Raw genomic sequence first — 20,123 nt, 5'->3', positions numbered from 1 at the left:
GACTATAGACTAGACTATAGACTAGACTATAGACTAGACTATAGACTAGACTATAGACTAGACTATAGACTAGACTATAGACCAGACTATAGACTAGACTATAGACTAGACTATAGACTAGACTATAGACTAGACTATAGACTAGACTATAGACTAGACTATAGACTAGACTATAGACTAGACTATAGACTAGACTATAGACTAGACTATAGACTAGACTATAGACTAGACTATAGACTAGACTATAGACTAGACTATAGACTAGAAGACTAGACTATAGACTAGACTATAGACTAGACTATAGACTAGACTATAGACTAGACTATAGACTAGACTATAGACTAGACTATAGACTAGACTATAGACTAGACTATAGACTAGACTATAGACTAGACTATAGACTAGACTATAGACTAGACTATAGACTAGACTATAGACTAGACTATAGACTAGACTATAGACTAGACTATAGACTAGACTATAGACTAGACTATAGACTAGACTATAGACTAGACTATAGACTAGACTATAGACTAGACTATAGACTAGACTATAGACTAGACTATAGACTAGACTATAGACTAGACTATAGACTAGACTATAGACTAGACTATAGACTAGACTATAGACTAGACTATAGACTAGACTATAGACTAGACTATAGACTAGACTATAGACTAGAACTAGAACTGAACTAGAACTGAACTAGAACTGAACTAGAACTGAACTAGAACTGAACTAGAACTGAACTAGAACTGAACTAGAACTGAACTAGAACTGAACTAGAACTGAACTTGAACTAGAACTGAACTTGAACTAGAACTGAACTTGAACTAGAACTGAACTAGAACTGAACTAGAACTGAACTAGAACTGAACTAGAACTGAACTAGAACTGAACTAGAACTGAACTAGAACTGAACTAGAACTGAACTAGATCTGAACTAGAACTGAACTAGAACTGAACTAGAACTGAACTAGAACTGAACTAGAACTGAACTAGAACTGAACTAGAACTGAACTAGAACTGAACTAGAACTGAACTAGAACTGAACTAGAACTGAACTAGAACTGAACTAGAACTGAACTAGACTGAACTAGAACTGAACTAGAACTGAACTAGAACTGAACTAGAACTGAACTAGAACTGAACTAGAACTGAACTAGAACTGAACTAGAACTGAACTAGAACTGAACCTGAACTAGAACTAGAACTAGAACTGAACTAGAACTGAACTAGAACTGAACTAGAACTGAACTAGAACTGAACTAGAACTGAACTAGAACTGAACTAGAACTGAACTAGAACTGAACTAGAACTGAACTAGAACTGAACTAGAACTGAACTAGAACTGAACTAGAACTGAACTAGAACTGAACTAGAACTGAACTAGAACTACTGAACTAGAACTGAACTAGAACTGAACTAGAACTGAACTAGAACTGAACTAGAACTGAACTAGAACTGAACTAGAACTGAACTAGAACTGAACTAGAACTGAACTAGAACTGAACTAGAACTGAACTAGAACTGAACTAGAACTGAACTAGAACTGAACTAGACTGAACTAGAACTGAACTAGAACTGAACTAGAACTGAACTAGAACTGAACTAGAACTGAACTAGAACTGAACTAGAACTGAACTAGAACTGAACTAGAACTGAACTAGAACTGAACTAGAACTGAACTAGAACTGAACTAGAACTGAACTAGAACTGAACTAGAACTGAACTAGAACTGAACTAGAACTGAACTAGAACTGAACTAGAACTGAACTAGAACTGAACTAGAACTGAACTAGAACTGAACTAGAACTGAACTAGAACTGAACTAGAACTGACTAGAACTGAACTAGAACTGAACTAGAACTGAACTAGAACTGAACTAGTACTGAACTAGAACTGAACTAGAACTGAACTAGAACTGAACTAGAACTGAACTAGAACTGACTAGAACTAAACTAGAACTGAACTAGAACTGAACTAGAACTGAACTAGAACTGAACTAGAACTGAACTAGAACTGAACTAGAACTGAACTAGAACTGAACTAGAACTGAACTAGAACTGAACTAGAACTGAACTAGAACTGAACTAGAACTGAACTAGAACTGAACTAGAACTGAACTAGAACTGAACTAGAACTGAACTAGAACTGAACTAGAACTGAACTAGAACTGAACTAGAACTGAACTAGAACTGAACTAGAACTGAACTAGAACTGAACTAGGACTGAACTAGGACTGAACTAGGACTGAACTAGGACTGAACTAGAACTGAACTAGAACTGAACTAGAACTGAACTAGAACTGAACTAGAACTGAACTAGAACTGAACTAGAACTGAACTAGAACTGAACTAGAACTGAACTAGAACTGACTAGAACTGAACTAGAACTGAACTAGAACTGAACTAGAACTGAACTAGAACTGAACTGAACTAGAACTGAACTAGAACTGAACTAGAACTGAACTAGAACTGAACTAGTACTGAACTAGAACTGAACTAGAACTGAACTAGAACTGAACTAGAACTGAACTAGAACTGACTAGAACTGAACTAGAACTGAACTAGAACTGAACTAGAACTGAACTAGAACTGAACTAGAACTGAACTAGAACTGAACTAGAACTGAACTAGAACTGAACTAGAACTGAACTAGAACTGAACTAGAACTGAACTAGAACTGAACTAGAACTGAACTAGAACTGAACTAGAACTGAACTAGAACTGAACTAGAACTGGACTAGAACTGAACTAGAACTGAACTAGAACTGAACTAGAACTGAACTAGAACTGAACTAGAACTGAACTAGAACTGAACTAGAACTGAACTAGAACTGAACTGGAACTGAACTAGAACTGAACTAGAACTGAACTAGAACTGAACTAGAACTGAACTAGAACTAGACTAGAACTGAAGTTGAGTTCTAGTTCTAAATTTAAATGAGTTGCTTAAACTCGTTTTAGTTTAGTTAAACCAAGTTTAACTTACTTTTGTTGGTTTTATCCATAAAGTTTAAGCTGCTTTATAAGAATATGTAATAAGTTTTAGTTAAACTGAGATTTAAACATGTTTAATGGAGGTTTATGCAAATTTGTTTTAATAAATTTTATGTAAAAGTTTTTCTTTTTAAACTTTTCTTTGATTTACTTTTAGGAAATTTTCAAATCATCAATTTTTCTTAAACAGCCATCAATCAATCAAAGTTTTCGTAAAGTTAATAAACTCTTATATTAAGAAGTTTTTTTTTAAATTTAGGGTTTAAAGTCCGTTTAGCTTATTTGATTTTTTTTGAATAAACACACATGCGTTATGATAATTTTATTTCAATTTCCATATAAAATTACTTATATTAAATCAATAAAACGAAAATTTTTGAACTATAGTGAAACAAAAAATAAAATTTTAACCTACCAACCACCCACTTGGCAGGATCTCTAGCCGTTAGCAAAGGCAATTTGATAGACTTATGTTAAAACACACACATGTTAGAAAAAAACTGCCCCCTGATTTTTTTCAATTTTTCTTTAAAAAAAAAAATTATAATGATGCTGATGATGCTGGCTGTCGGGCTGGCCAGGGCTAGAAGAACCATCAGCCAAATTGGATTTATTTACTAATACACACATCAAACGTGTGTGCTAGAGAGAATGTGTGTAATCAGCCATTGTTTACACATACATATGTATGTACATATGTATGCATGTGTTTGTTAAATTTTCTAAAAAACGTAAAAGTTTTTAATGTCTTTGCTTTTGTGTGTAATGGACGGACGGACATATGGATGAAAGGACCATACACTTGTTTATAATCGTATGTGTTTCTATTAAATTTTCTGTTATAAAGAGAGTTACACACACACACACATATGCATGTGGGGTTGTTAGAGGAAATTGCTGGCTGTTTCCGTTGATTTGGCATTATGTAGATTTTTAGATGTTGTCTAACACATACGCACAATTTGGAACCCCTCCTCTAGTATGTATACATGGCCAGGAGAGTATTATATATGTAAATTGTGTATTAGAGTAATTTAGTTTAAAGTTTTTGCTTGGGCTCCCCCTACCCCCCAACCAACTAACATTTTAAATCTAAGAAGATTAACATGATTTTGCATGACTCGTGTGTGTGGAGGGGGGGGAGTAGGAGTGGGTAGTGTACAGTATTTAAAGGAATTGTTGTTTAAGGGTGTAAAGGGAAGGGGCTATGCCTTGCTAACAATTTAAATTTGTTATTTTTGGCATTTTCTTTGGTTGATTTAATGACCGTTAGAGAATTTACACATATGAACACAACGTACGCACACACGCTTCCATTCAAATCGTCATTTACAACGAGTGTTACTAAATTGCTGATTGTTACATTTATGACCTGAAGTCATAATTTTCTCCATAAAAATGAAGGGTTATATACACAGCAACAACACAAACAGTTTGCCATTGATTGGTCCTTCGCTGCAGACTGTTGTAATTTACGCATCAACAACAACAGCAACAACACAAAATAATAAAGGTTGATTGCTTGGGTTGCTTAACACAATGTTTTGCTCATGTCTGGTGGCTGATTTCTGATTTAACTTGATTTCAGTTTCAAATTATTCTTCTACTTGTAAAAGGGTTTTTATAAAAGGAATTGATTGTTGAGGAAATTGTTAAATATTTTTGGGCAAAAAAACAAAAAGAATATTAAATAGCTAAATTTTCTTAGCAAGAAAATATTTTGATTGGTTTCTAAACTAGAAAATATTTAACTAATTTCTCAAATTTTGTTGCTAACCCCTTACCCTAATCCAAATTTATAATTTCTTTACTTAAAATTACTTAAACTCTTTACAAGCTAGTTTAACTAAACCCAGTTTAACTGCTATATCTTGAAATTTTTAATTGCTCTTAATTTCATTAACAACCCTTTAACTTAAAATATAAACATTTTTACTTAAACTTTAGTTTATGGGTAGATTTTCCGCAAATATATAAAATTTGTATCCAAAAAATAACTTAAATTCTTCCACTAACTTTAAAATTTTGTTTCACCCAACAACTAATCAGTTTATTTATTTGATTTTTTATTACAAAACATTTGTTGTATTTCTTTTCCTTTTATCATTGTCATATCTAAATGGTGTAAATGACTTAAAACTCAATCAAATCTAGAGACAATTTTTGCAAAACACAGAAAAAAAAGAAAATAGAAACAAAAATGAAAAAAAAAAAAAACGCAAACTATCCTTAAGATGAAGGCTTTGTAACAAAAGTACACAAAATTGCCCAAAACTTCCGTTCTGGGCTAAAGGCAGACAATCTTAAATAGAAAATTTTAAAATAAACCCTTTCAGGGCGAGTATTGTTAGAACTATTTCAATGTTATTTGTTAAACAGCAAATTGTTAAAATTTTCAACTTCCAAAATAAATGACAAAAATTGCCTTAGCCGGCGGCATTATGTATATGTTATTAGTTGCTCCCTAGAGTAGAGTGCATTTCTTGCAGGAACTCTTACTTTAGGCGGACAAAAAGCTACATACTTACACATATTGCTCACGAACATACAAACAGGTTTTTTTGCTATCGAAAGGAGAAGACAAGATAAACATTGTTGATTGCCCAATAAGACTGGCAACAGGGATGGAGGAATGATTCAAGAAGAGAACTAGAACAGAACTATAACAGAACTAGAACAGAACTAGAACGGAACTAGAACTAGAACAGAACTAGAACAGAACTAGAACAGAACTAGAACAGAACTAGAACAGAACTAGAACAGAACTAGAACTAGACAGAACTAGAACAGAACTAGACAGAACTAGAACAGAACTAGACGAACAGAACTAGAACAAACTAGAACAGAACTAGACAGAACTAGAACAGAACTAGAACAGAACTAGAACAGAACTAGAACAGAACTAGAACAGAACTAGAACAGAACTAGAACAGAACTAGAACAGAACTAGAACAGAACTAGAACAGAACTAGAACACTAGAACAGAACTAGAACAGAACTAGAACAGAACTAGAACAGAACTAGAACAGAACTAGAACAGAACTAGAACAGAACTACAGAACTAGAACAGAACTAGAACGAACTAGAACAGAACTAGAACAGAACTAGAACAGAACTAGAACAGAACTAGAACAGAACTAGAACAGAACTAGAACAGAACTAGAACAGAACTAGAACAGAACTAGAACAGAACTAGAACAGAACTAGAACAGAACTAGAACAGAACTAGAACAGAACTAGAACAGAACTAGAACAGAACTAGAACACTAGAACAGAACTAGAACAGAACTATAACAGAACTAGAACAGAACTAGAACAGAACTAGAACAGAACTAGAACAGAACTAAACAGAACTAGAACAGAACTAGAACAGAACTAGAACAGAACTAGAACAGAACTAGAACAGAACTAGAACAGAACTAGAACAGAACTAGAACAGAACTAGAACAGAACTAGAACAGAACTAGAACAGAACTAGAACAAACTAGAACAGAACTAGAACAGAACTAGAACAGAACTAGAACAGAACTAGAACAGAACTAGAACAGAACTAGAACAGAACTAGAACAGAACTAGAACAGAACTAGAACAGAACTAGAACAGAACTAGAACAGACTAGAACAGAACTAGAACAGAACTAGAACAGAACTAGAACAGAACTAGAACAGAACTAGAACAGAACTAGAACAAACTAGAACAGAACTAGAACAGAACTAGAACAGAACTAGAACAGAACTAGAACAGAACTAGAACAGACTAGAACAGAACTAGAACAGAACTAGAACAGAACTAGAACAGAACTAGAACAGAACTAGAACAGAACTATAACTAGAACAGAACTAGAACAGAACTAGAACAGAACTAGAACAGAACTAGAACAGAACTAGAACAGAACTAGAACAGAACTAGAACTAGAACAGAACTAGAACATAACTAGAACAGAACTAGAACAGAACTAGAACAGAACTAGAACAGAACTAGAACGGAACTAGAACAGAACTAGAACGAACTAGAACAGAACTAGAACAGAACTAGAACAGAACTAGAACAGAACTAGAACGAACTAGAACGAACTAGAACAGAACTAGAACAGAACTAGAACAAACTAGAACAAAACTAGAACAAACTAGAGCAGAACTAGAACAGAACTAGAACAGAACTAGAACAGAACTAGAACAGAACTAGAACAGAACTAGAACAGAACTAGAACAGAACTAGAACAGAACTAGAACAGAACTAGAACAGAACTAGAACAGAACTAGAACAGAACTAGAACAGAACTAGAACAGAACTAGAACAGAACTAGAACAGAACTAGAACAGAACTAGAACAGAACTAGAACGAACTAGAACAGAACTAGAACAGAACTAGAACAGAACTAGAACAGAGCTAGAACGGAACTAGAACAGAACTAGAACAGAACTAGAACAGAACTAGAACAGAACTAGAACAGAACTAGAACAGAACTAGAACAGAACTAGAACAGAACTAAACAGAACTAGAACAGAACTAGAACAGAACTAGAACAGAACTAGAACAGAACTAGAACAGAACTAGAACAGAACTAGAACAGAACTAGAACAGAACTAGAACAGAACTAGAACAGAACTAGAACAGAACTAGAACAGAACTAGAACAGAACTAGAAACAGAACTAGAACAGAACTAGAACAGAACTAGAAAGAACTAGAACTAGAATCAGAACTAGAACAGAACTAGAACAGAACTAGAATAGAACTAAATCAGAACTAGAACAGAACTAGAACAGACTAGAACAGAACTAAACAGAAACTAGAACAGACTAGAACAGAACTAGAACAGAACTAGAACATAACTAGAACAGAACTAGAACAGACTAGAACAGAACTAGAACAGAACAGAACTAAACAGAACTAGAACACAACTAGAACACAACTAGATACAACTAGAATACAACTAGAACACAACTAGAACAGATTTAGAACTCGATCTAAACTAGAACTTAATTTTCCAACCCGGTTTTTTTAAATTCCATACACATCTAAGTAAATTCTCTATATGGATGTACGAATATATATTTATAGTAATTTATGCTTGATAAGATGGGAGGCTTTGGGCAGGAAGGGGTGTTATAATAGTGAAAGGGTTTTACAGAGAAAGTAAACATAAATACTTGTATAAAATTCTTTGCTTATTTGACCAGAAATAAGAGGAAACGGAATGTGGGGGGTCCATTGATTGTAAGTGTAAAGAAATGTATGCTTTGAAGGCAAAGGGTTGTTTGCAAAGTCATGTGTATGTAGAATGTACATACATACATTCATATGTATGTAAGTATACATAATACTATATGCTTTTTACAACACTTTATAAGCCTTTATCCTGTGTGTTTTCTGTTGTCTAACAACGTATGTGGGCATTTGTGTTGACTATAAATTTTGAATTTTACTGTCTCTTACATTCATTCACATATAATACAAACTATGTAAATGAAAACTTACATATGTATATGTTTTTATATATAAAATTTATTTGTCCAATATATTCTTATATACCTAAACAATCTACTATAAGGTTTTGCTAACAACTTTCTCTCTTTTTTTCTAAACTTTTCAGAAGAATATGTATGTATGTATGTAAGTATGTTAAAAGTTTTCCATTTTTTGTTTGTTTTTATTTTAAAGTTTTCATTGTAAAATAGTTTTATTTCTCTCATTTACTACATCCTTGCCATTGTTTTTAATCACACTTTAGAAAACATGTTTTATAAAAGTCCTTTTGTATCATATTTATTGTTGTTGTTGTTGCTGTTGCTTTGTTATCTTATTGTTCAGGATTAATTTAACAAATGTTGTAGTTTTTGTTTTCATTGTTGTTGTCGTTTTATAATGTTTTAAGGGTATTTAGTTGTAGTTTTAGTTCAGCATTTTAAAAACGCAAAACAATTAATTGAATCATTTTATTATAATGACAGTGTATGTCATGTTATTATGGGTTTATCGTGGCTTGAAAGTTTTTAAGTGGAAACAAAAAGCTTATCAAAACTTAGCTAAATGATTATTATTGAACTAAGTATTGCCAAGATGTTTTCTAGTTCAGTTATAGTTCTAGTTCAGTTTGTTGCTCAGTTCTAGTTCAGTTCTAGTTTGGTTCCTAGTTCAGTTCTAGTTCATTCTAGTTCAGTTCTAGTTCAGTTTCTTCAGTTATCAGTTCTAGTTCAGTTCTAGTTCAGTTCTAGTTCTTTCAGTTCATTCATTCTAGTTCAGTTCTAGTTCGTCTAGTTCCTAGTTCTAGTTCAAGTTCTAGTTCAGTTCTAGTTCATTCTAGTTCAGTTCTAGGTCATTCTAGTTCAGTTCTAGTTCAGTTCTAGGTCAGTTAGCTCAGTTCATTCACGTTCTAGTTCAGGTTCTAGTTCTAGTCAGTTTCTAGTTCAGTTCTAGTTCAGTTCTAGTTCAGTTCTAGTTCAGTTCTAGTTCAGTTCTAGTTCATTCTAGTTCAGTTCTAGTTCAGTTCTAGTTCAGTTCTAGTTCAGTTCTAGTTCAGTTCTAGTTCAGTTCTAGTTCAGTTCTAGTTCAGTTCCTAGTTCAGTTCTAGTTCAGTTCTAGTTCAGTTCTAGTTCAGTTCTAGTTCAGTTCTAGTTCAGTTCTAGTTCAGTTCTAGTTCAGTTCTAGTTCATTCGAGTTCAGTTCTGTTCAGTTCTAGTTCAGTTCTAGTTCAGTTCTAGTTCAGTTCTAGTTCAGTTCTAGTTCAGTTCTAGTTCAGTTCTAGTTCAGTTCTAGTTCAGTTCTAGTTCAGTTCTATTTCATTTCTAGTTCAGTTCTAGTTCAGTTCTAGTTCAGTTCTAGTTCAGTTCTAGTTCAGGTGTCTAGTTCAGTTCTAGTTCAGTTCTAGTTCAGTTCTATTCAGTTCTAGTTCAGTTCTATTCAGTCAGTTGCAGTTCTAGTTCAGTTCTAGTTCAGTTCTAGTTCAGTTCTAGTTCAGTTCTAGTTCAGTTCTAGTTCAGTTCTAGTTCAGTTCTAGTTCAGTTTTTCAGTTCTAGTTCAGTTCTAGTTCAGTTCTAGTTCAGTTCAGTTCAGTCTAGTTCAGTTCTAGTTCAGTTCTAGTTCAGTTCTAGTTCAGTTCTAGTTCAGTTCTAGTTCAGTTCTAGTTCAGTTCTAGTTCAGTTCTAGTTCAGTTCTAGTTCAGTTCTAGTTCAGTTCTAGTTCAGTTCTAGTTCAGTTCTAGTTCAGTTAGTTCAGTTCTAGTTCAGTTCTAGTTCAGTTCTAGTTCAGTTCTAGTTCAGTTCTAGTTCAGTTCTAGTTCAGTTCTAGTTCAGTTCTAGTTCAGTTCTAGTTCAGTTCTAGTTCAGTTCTAGTTCAGTTCTAGTTCAGTTCTAGTTCAGTTCTAGTTCAGTTCTAGTTCAGTTCTAGTTCAGTTCTAGTTCAGTTCTAGTTCAGTTCTAGTTCAGTTCTAGTTCAGTTCTAGTTCAGTTCTAGTTCAGTTCTAGTTCAGTTCTAGTTCAGTTCTAGTTCAGTTCTAGTTCAGTTCTAGTTCAGTTCTAGTTCAGTTCTAGTTCAGTTCTAGTTCAGTTCTAGTTCAGTTCTAGTTCAGTTCTAGTTCAGTTCTAGTTCAGTTCTAGTTCAGTTCTAGTTCAGTTCTAGTTCAGTTCTAGTTCAGTTCTAGTTCAGTTCTAGTTCAGTTCTAGTTCAGTTCTAGTTCAGTTCTAGTTCAGTTCTAGTTCAGTTCTAGTTCAGTTCTAGTTCAGTTCTAGTTCAGTTCTAGTTCAGTTCTAGTTCAGTTCTAGTTCAGTTCTAGTTCAGTTCTAGTTCAGTTCTAGTTCAGTTCTAGTTCAGTTCTAGTTCTTCTAGTTCAGTTCTAGTTCAGTTCTAGTTCAGTTCTAGTTCAGTTCTAGTTCAGTTCTAGTTCAGTTCTAGTTCAGTTCTAGTTCAGTTCTAGTTCAGTTCTAGTTCAGTTCTAGTTCAGTTCTAGTTCAGTTCTAGTTCAGTTCTAGTTCAGTTTCAGTTCTAGTTCAGTTCTAGTTCAGTTCTAGTTCAGCTTCTAGTTCAGTTCTAGTTCAGTTCTAGTTCAGTTCTAGTTCAGTTCTAGTTCGTTCTATTCATTCTAGTTCAGTTCTAGTTCTAGTTCAAGTTCATCAATTTCAAGTTCAGTTCTAGTTCAGTTCAGTTTATTATTTTATTATTTTTGATTGCCTCTATTAGCATTCCTTATAATTATTTGCAATAAAAACTATGCTTTTCCTCACTTAAAAATAATTCTTCAAAAAAATCTCTTACTATAACAAGCATGACCAATTAAAAAAGGCGCCAATTGATGACTTGACTGGAAAATCCCAGAAAATGAAAAAAAAAACATATAGACAAGAAAAATAAAACCACAGGTGGCAAGGCAATACAACAGCATGTCTAATGGCGGCCAACTGATACACAATCAGTAAATCAGACAAAAATTCACGTAGAAACAACACAACAGGACTTAAAATCCTGTAAATCCTACGATTAACTCACTGCAGTGTTTTCTTCTTATTGTTATTGTAGTTTCGAATGATCGTGTAATGAAAAGAAAATAAAATTCTAATGTCTGTCGACTAGGATAAAAACAACATAGAATAGAAACCGATAACCACCAACTAACTTCATATGTCTGGAGCAACTAGAAAATTGATGTGTATGTCAAATTTGGAAAATTTATGAAGGCACGTTAATGAGTTTCAATAGTTTTTTTTTATTTTTCTTGTTGTATTTTTTTAATGGAGATTTGAAAGAAAAAATAAAAACAAGATTTAGCCGGAGAAATAACATTTAATTTATATGCAGGTAGAAATTTTGTGTTCAAGGATTAAACAAACATCAGACAGACAATTCAAAAATCAACCTTTTTTCACCTGCCCATAAAAGAAATTTATTTTAGAGTCTTACTACGTGTGACAAGTGCCATGTTGTTTTTTCTTTATAGATTTTATATTCCCTCTTCTCTATTTTGGAAATCTTTGTGTTTCGCTATCAGTGTGTTTTATTTATGAATTAAATAAATAAATGAAAATTATTACCCCTATAGAAAAATAACTTTGTTTTTATTTGAAATTCACAGATTTTAAAAGGGGTTTACTTTATCTTTCTTTTATTCAAGACTGTTAAAAGAGTTGTAAAATTATTTGAAAATTATAACTTTCGTTTTTTTAAAGGTCACTTTCATTAAGTAATTTGATATAGTTATTACGTAAAATTATCATAATGTCATTCATTTTTTCAAGGAATTATAAATAAACTGAAACGGAATAAAAAATCTTAAACAAAAGAAGAACAGAACTGAACTAGAATTTAACTAGAACTGAACTAGAACTGAACTAGAACTGAACTAGAACTGAACTAGAACTGAACTAGAACTGAACTAGAACTGAACTAGAACTGAACTAGAACTGAACTAGAACTGAACTAGAACAGAACTAGAACAGAACTAGAACAGAACTAGAACTGAACTAGAACTGAACTAGAACTGAACTAGAACTGAACTAGAACTGAACTAGAACTGAACTAGAACTGAACTAGAACTGAACTAGAACTGAACTCGAACTGAACTAGAACTGAACTAGAACTTAACTAGAAACTTAGAACTGAACTGAACTGAACTAGAACTGAACTAGAACTGAACTAGAACTGAACAGAACTGAACTAGAACTGAACTAGAACTGAACTAGAACTGAACTAGAACTGAACTAGAACTGAACTAGAACTGAACTAGAACTGAACTAGAACTGAACTAGAACTGAACTAGAACTGAACTAGAACTGAACTAGAACAGAACTAGAACAGAACTAGAACTGAACTAGAACTGAACTAGAACTGAACTAGAACTGAACTAGAACTGAACTAGAACTGAACTAGAAACTGAACTAGAAACTGAACTAGAACTGAACTAGAACTGAACTAGAACTGAACTAGAACTGAACTAGAATGGAACTAGAACTGAACTAGAACTGAACTAGAACTGAACTAGAACTGAACTAGAACTGAACTAGAACTGAACTAGAACTGAACTGAACTAGAACTGAACTAGAACTGAACTAGAACTGAACTAGAACTGAACTAGAACTGAACTAGAAACTGAACTAGAACTGAACTAGAACTGAACTAGAACTGAACTAGAACTGAACTAGAACTGAACTAGAACAGAACTAGAACATGAACTAGAACATGAACTAGAACTGAACTAGAACTGAACTAGAACTGAACTAGAACAGAACTAGAACAGAACTAGAACTGAACTAGAACTGAACTAGAACTGAACTAGAACTGAACTAGAACTGAACTAGAACTGAACTAGAACTGAACTAGAACTGAACTAGAACTGAACTAGAACTGAACTAGAACTGAACTAGAACTGAACTAGAACTGAACTAGAACTGAACTAGAACTGAACTAGAACTGAACTAGAACTGAACTAGAACTGAACTAGAACTGAACTAGAACTGAACTAGAACTGAACTCGAACTGAACTCGAACTGAACTAGAACTGAACTAGAACTGAACTGAACTGAACTAGAACTGAACTAGAACTGAACTAGAACTGAACTAGAACTGAACTAGACTAACTAGACTGAACTAGAACTGAACTAGAACTGAACTAGAACTGAACTAGAACTGAACTAGAACCTGAACTAGAACTGAACTAGAACTAGAACTGAACTAGAACTGAACTAGAACTGAACTAGAACTGAACTAGAACTGAACTAGAACTGAACTAGAACTGAACTAGAACTGAACTAGAACTGAACTAGAACTGAACTAGAACTGAACTAGAACTGAACTAGAACTGAACTAGAACTGAACTAGAACGGAACTAGAACTGAACTAGAACTGAACTAGAACTGAACTAGAACTGAACTAGAACTGAACTAGAACTGAACTAGAACTGAAACTAGAACTGAACTAGAACTGAACTAGAACTGAACTAGAACTGAACTAGAACTGAACTAGAACTGAACTAGAACTGAACTAGAACTGAACTAGAACTGAACTAGAACTGAACTAGAACTATAGAACTGAACTAGAACTGAACTAGAACTGAACTAGAACTGAACTAGAACTGAACTAGAACTGAAACTAGAACTGAACTAGAACTGAACTAGAACTGAACTAGAACTGAACTAGAACTGAACTAGAACTGAACTAGAACTGAACTAGAACTGAACTAGAACTGAACTAGAACTGAACTAGAACTGAACTAGAACTGAACTAGAACTGAACTAGAACTGAACTAGAACTGAACTAGAACTGAACTAGAACTGAACTAGAACTGAACTATAACGGAAACTAGAACTGAACTAGAATCTGAACTAGAACTGAACTAGAACGGAACTAAGAACTGAACTAGAACTGAAAACTGAACTAGAACTGAACTAGAACTGAACTAGAACTGAACTAGAACTGAACTAGAACTGAACTAGAACTGAACTAGAACTGAACTAGAAACTGAACTAGAATTTATTAAACTAATCGAATTAGAGCTCTAGAGCAGATATTCAGTTGAGAACTGGATTTGTAAGTTGTAAGGATTCTGCCTACAGCTTTTAATAAAATCTATTTTGAACATAAATTAGGTTTGATTTAAAATAAATACCTTATTATAATAAGATTTTAATAAGGAATCCATAGAGCGAAAATTTAATTTAAAAACTCTCCCTTAGAAAGTCCATTGACCACATTTAAATTAAATTTTTTCTCAAAAATAAAATCTTAAATAGGATTAAAAATATGCACATGAACACATCAATATATGTATATAATGGACATATTGATTATTTTATAGAAAACTCTTATTTAACAACTTTATTTTTTCAAATATTTTTTTTTTTATAAAAACAGAAAAATAATAAACTACCACCCCCTCAACTTGGCACCTGTATGAAAATTGAAATTGGTCATATATTACGGATGAAGTGAAGAATAATCTTTCATGGCAAAAAGCAGCTTTTTAATTTTTCATATTCACTTTTATACATGCATAGGTTGACTATATAACAATATGTATATACATATGAGTGTGTGTTTATGTAACAACGAACCAACACACTTTCTTTCACTTACCACCCACACGTGCGTTACATTTCAAATTTTCAAATAGAAAATAAATACTCGTAAATTTTTTAATACTCTTACAAACACACTCATATGTATGTGTGTTTTTTGTTAGTTCTTAAACACACATCCTTACGTCGTCTGTCCTTTTTGTATACAAAAACACATAAATATGCAAAAGTATTTTAAATAAAATAAATAAACACATGCGTAAAAAATGGACTCATGTGTTGGTGTTTTGCTTGTATGAATGCTACACGTACATAAAAGTACAAGTCCTGCCATCAGCATTCAAAATATTTTATAAACTCAAATTGACCCATTCCTTTGAAAAGCTGTCAAGAATGGAGATCTGTATTCTGGTAGTATTCGTTCATAGTTGGCATTGAAAATTCAAACTGAAAGTTTTAGTTTGTTTTTCTTTATTTAAGGATTATTTTTAATGTTGAATAGTTTTTTTTTTTGTCCAAACAGCTAAAGGTAGACTTTACATATTATACATACATAAAGCCTTAAAGTAGGCCATAGAAGTTTAAAGTAAAGAATAAGGAATTTTTAATTAAAAAATGAAAAATATGTATATAAAGGAATTAAATGAACTAGAACAGAACTGCAACAAATCTAGAACATAACTAGAAGAGAACTAGAACAAAACTAGGACAGAACTAGAACTAGAATGATCTTGAACTGAACCAGAACTGAACCAGAACTGAGCTAGAACTGAACTAGAACTGAACTAGAAATGAACTAGAACTGAACTTGAACTGAACTTGAACTGAACTTGAACTGAACTTGAACTGAACTTGAACTGAACTTGAACTGAACTTGAACTGAACTTGAAGTGAACTAGAACTGAACTAAAACTGAACTAGAAGAGAACTAGAACAGAACTAGAACAGAACTAGAACAGAACTAGAACAGAACTAGAACAGAACTAGAACAGAACTAGAACAGAACTAGAACAGAACTAGCACAGAACTAGCACAGAACTAGAACAGAACTAGAACAGAACTAGAACAGAACTAGAACAGAACTAGAACAGAATAGAACAGACCTAGAACAGAACTAGAAAGAACTAGAAAAGAACTAGAACAGAACTAGAACAGAACTAGAACAGAACTAGAACAGAACTAGAACAGAACTAGAACAGAAACTAGAACAGAACTAGAAAGAAGAACTAGAACAGAACTAGAACAGAACTAGAACAGAACTAGAACAGAACTAGAACAGAACTAGAACAGAACTAGAAACAGAACTAGAACAGAACTAGAACAGAACTAGAACAGACTAGAACATAACTAGAAACAGAACTAGACAGAAACTAGAACAGAAACTAGAACTGAACTAGAACGAACTAGAACTGAACTAGAACAGAACTAGAACAGAACTAGTAACAGAACTAGAACAGAACTAGAACAGAATAGAACAGAACTAGAACAGAACTAGACAACAACGAACTAGAACGAACTAGAACAGAACTAGAACTAGAACTAGAACAGAAACTAGAACCAGAACTAGAACAGAACTAGAACAGAACTAGAACAGAACTAGAACAGAACTAGAACAGAACTAGAACAGAACTAGAACTGAACTAGAACAGAACTAGAACAGAACTAGAACAGAACTAGAACTGAACTAGAACTGAACTAGAACTGAACTAGAACTAGAACTGAACTAGAACTGAACTAGATCTGAACTAGAACTAGATCTGAACTAGAACTAGAACTGAACTAGAACTGAACTAGAACTGAACTAGAACTAAACTAGAACTGAACTAGAACTGAACTAGAACTGAACAGAATTAGAACTGAACTAGATGTGAACAGGAACGAACTGGAACAGAGTATTGAACTAAAACTTCATTTGTGATCACTCGAAACTTTCATTTAATAATGATATTTTTTAAATTTAAACAAGTTCTTTTTTTACGTTGTATATAATATGTTTTTTATTGTTTATTTATTAAGTTATTTTTTTTTATTTATTAAACATTATTATATAATTATTTTATTGAAATTATTATAATAGTTATGTTATCTTTTTATTTTAAATAAATTTTTTACATTAAACTATAGTTAATATATATTTTCTTTATATATGCACATAATATGATTTTTTTCTGTTTAACATATTTAACATAAAAGATTCTTTTGCAGACTTTAATAGAAAACAAATTTTAGTTTTCATAAAAAAAGTAAAAAACAAAGTTTTCGTACTACTTTGTTTACAGAAAACTCTGTTTCATAATTTGTTAATTAAAATTAGTTTCAATTAAAGCCTGGCAGCACTGAACTCGAATATTTATTAAATTGTGACTAAATTATAAATAATTAGTTTTTATTTATAAAAGAAAGAATCAAAAACGAAACTGGAGGTTTCAGCATAGATGAGAAGTATAAAAATTGAGAAACTTAACTAAAACAATAATTAATTATGAAGTATTTTTAAACAGTAACCTTAAGCCTTATGGATTTTAAAGATTTTTATTTGTATTTACAATATGTGTGCAACATGCTGCCAACAACTTTCAGCTATTCTCTCTTAACTCCAGCTAAGTTTTTGCTTGAAATTTTGTTAGAGCTTAAAATTTTATTAACATTTTTTTAATATTTTTAACTTATATTTAAACAAATTAGCCCGCACCTGGTTTAAAACAAAAAAAAAAAAGCAACAACAAATTTGTTAAATAAGAAATGTGGAAAATTAAAAATTAGTAAAAAGCTTAAAACTAAATATACAAATTATTAGAAAACTAAAAGCGATAGAAGAATTCCAATGGTATATTTGAAATCTCCATAACTGCTTTAATTTAAATTAAGAAATTGTTAAATCCAAAAAAAGTTATAATTGCTCATGAAAACGACAATATTTAAAAACTAGAGGCGATAATTGAAATCCAATAATAGTTTTTAAATCCTTACAATTGATAAAAGTAAAATACAAAAACCGATTTTAATTATCGACTCTAGTTCAAAAATTATAAACTCAAAACCAAAAATGTAAACTTTTCTAAAATAAAAATTTTAAAAACTCGAATATTTTAAAAACTAGAGGTGATAATTGAAATCAAACTATATTTTTCGAAACCCCACAATTGTTTAAAGTAAAATTCAGAAACCGATCTTAATTATCGATTACAGTTTAAAAATTATTACCTTAAAACCAAAAATTTGAATTTTTCTAAAATACAAATTTGAAAAACTGGAATATTTTAAAAACTAGAGGCGATAATTAAAATCAAATTATATTTTCCAATTCCTTAGAATTGATTATAGCAAAATCTAAAAACCGCTTTTTATTATCGAGTCTCGTTTAAAAATTATAACCTTAAAACCAAAAATGTTCAATTTTCTAAAATAGAAATTTAAAAAACTCGAATATTTTAAAAACTAGACACGATAACTAAAATCCAACTATATTTTTTGAATCCTTACAACTGATAAAATTAAAATGCGAAAACCAATTTTAATTATCGAGTCTAGTTTAAAAATTATAACCTTAAAACCAAAAATTTGAATTTGAAAATTTCTAAAATAATAAATTGAAAAACTTGAATATTTTAAAAACTTGAGGCGATAATTGAATTCAAACTATATTTTTGATTTCAGTACATTTATAGTTAATAAAATCAGTATTTTGAATTCAATTATCAAGTTTAGATTTCCAAAAAATAGGACTTTGAATGAAAAATAGTTTATTTTACAACTTTTTGTATAAATTTTTTTAAAATTTCCGATATTTTCAAAACTAAACGCGATAAATAAAATCTAATAACAGATTTGAAATCAGTACACTTGGAAGTAACAAAAACTGAGAATCGAATTCAATTATCAAATTTAATTTAAGAAAAGTTACGCTTTGAATAGTCGGTAGTATTACAAATTTGCTGATATCTTCAAAACTGAACTTGATAATATAAATCAAATAACAGTTTGGGAATCTCTACTCATGTTATTAATAAGATTTGAGATTCAAATTTAATTATCAAGTCTAGTTTAAAAAAAGTACGACTTTGTATGAAAAGTAGTTTTCTGGTACACAATTTTTGCAAAATTGCCGATATTTTCAAAACTAAATGCGATAATAATAAACCAACAACAGTTTGGGAATCTCTATATTTGGTTTTAATAATATTTGAGATTCATATTCAATTATCAAGTCTAGTTTAAGAAAAGTACGACTTTGAATAAAGAGTAGTATGTTTTATAACTTCTGGCATAAAATTTTTACAAAATTTCCGATATTTTCAAAACCAAACGCGATAATCAAAATCTAATAACAGTTTGAGAATCTCTACATTTTGTGTTAATAAGATTTGATTCAAATTCAATTATCAAGTCTAGTTTAAGAAAAGTATGACTTAGAATCAAGAGTGGTCTGTTTAACTACTTCTAGTATACAGATATTACAAAATTGTCTATATTTTCAAAACAAAACATGATAATAATAAACCAATAACAGTTTTGGAATCTCTGTATGTGGTGCTAATAAGATTTTAGGTTCGAATTCAATCATCAAGTCTAGTTTAAGAAAACTACGACTTTGTCTGAAAAGTAGTCTGTTTTAGAACAATTTGTACAAAATTGCCGATATTTTCAAAACTAAACATGATAATAATAAACCAATAACGGTTTTGGAATCCTTACATTTGGTGTTAATAAGATTTGAGATTCAAATTCAATTATCGAGTCTAGTTTTAAAAAAGTACGACTTAGAATGAAGAGTTGTCTGTTTAACAACTTCTGGTATAAAATTTTTACAAAATTGCCGATATTTTCCAAAGTAAACGCGATAATAATGAAAAAATAAGAGCTTTGGAATCTCTGTATTCGGTGTTAATACGATTTGAAATTCAAAGTCTATTATCAAGTCCAGTTTAAGAAAATTAAAGTTTTGAACAAACAAGCTCTTTCTATTTAAAATCACAAAGCATTAAAATATATTTTACTTTCTTTTTTTAGAAAAAAAAAATGCAAATTAATAAACAAAAAATTAGGATTAAAATAATATATAAACATTTATACAAAAAAATATTACAATTAAAACAAAGTAAGCAATTAAAATTATTT

The sequence above is a fragment of the Lucilia sericata genome, unplaced genomic scaffold (assembly GCF_015586225.1).
Source record: "Lucilia sericata isolate MDLA Ls3-8-SP2 unplaced genomic scaffold, ASM1558622v1 Contig000506F_arrow, whole genome shotgun sequence".
Taxonomy (NCBI): Eukaryota; Metazoa; Arthropoda; class Insecta; order Diptera; family Calliphoridae; genus Lucilia; species Lucilia sericata.
Note: the sequence above shows the minus strand (reverse complement) of the source record.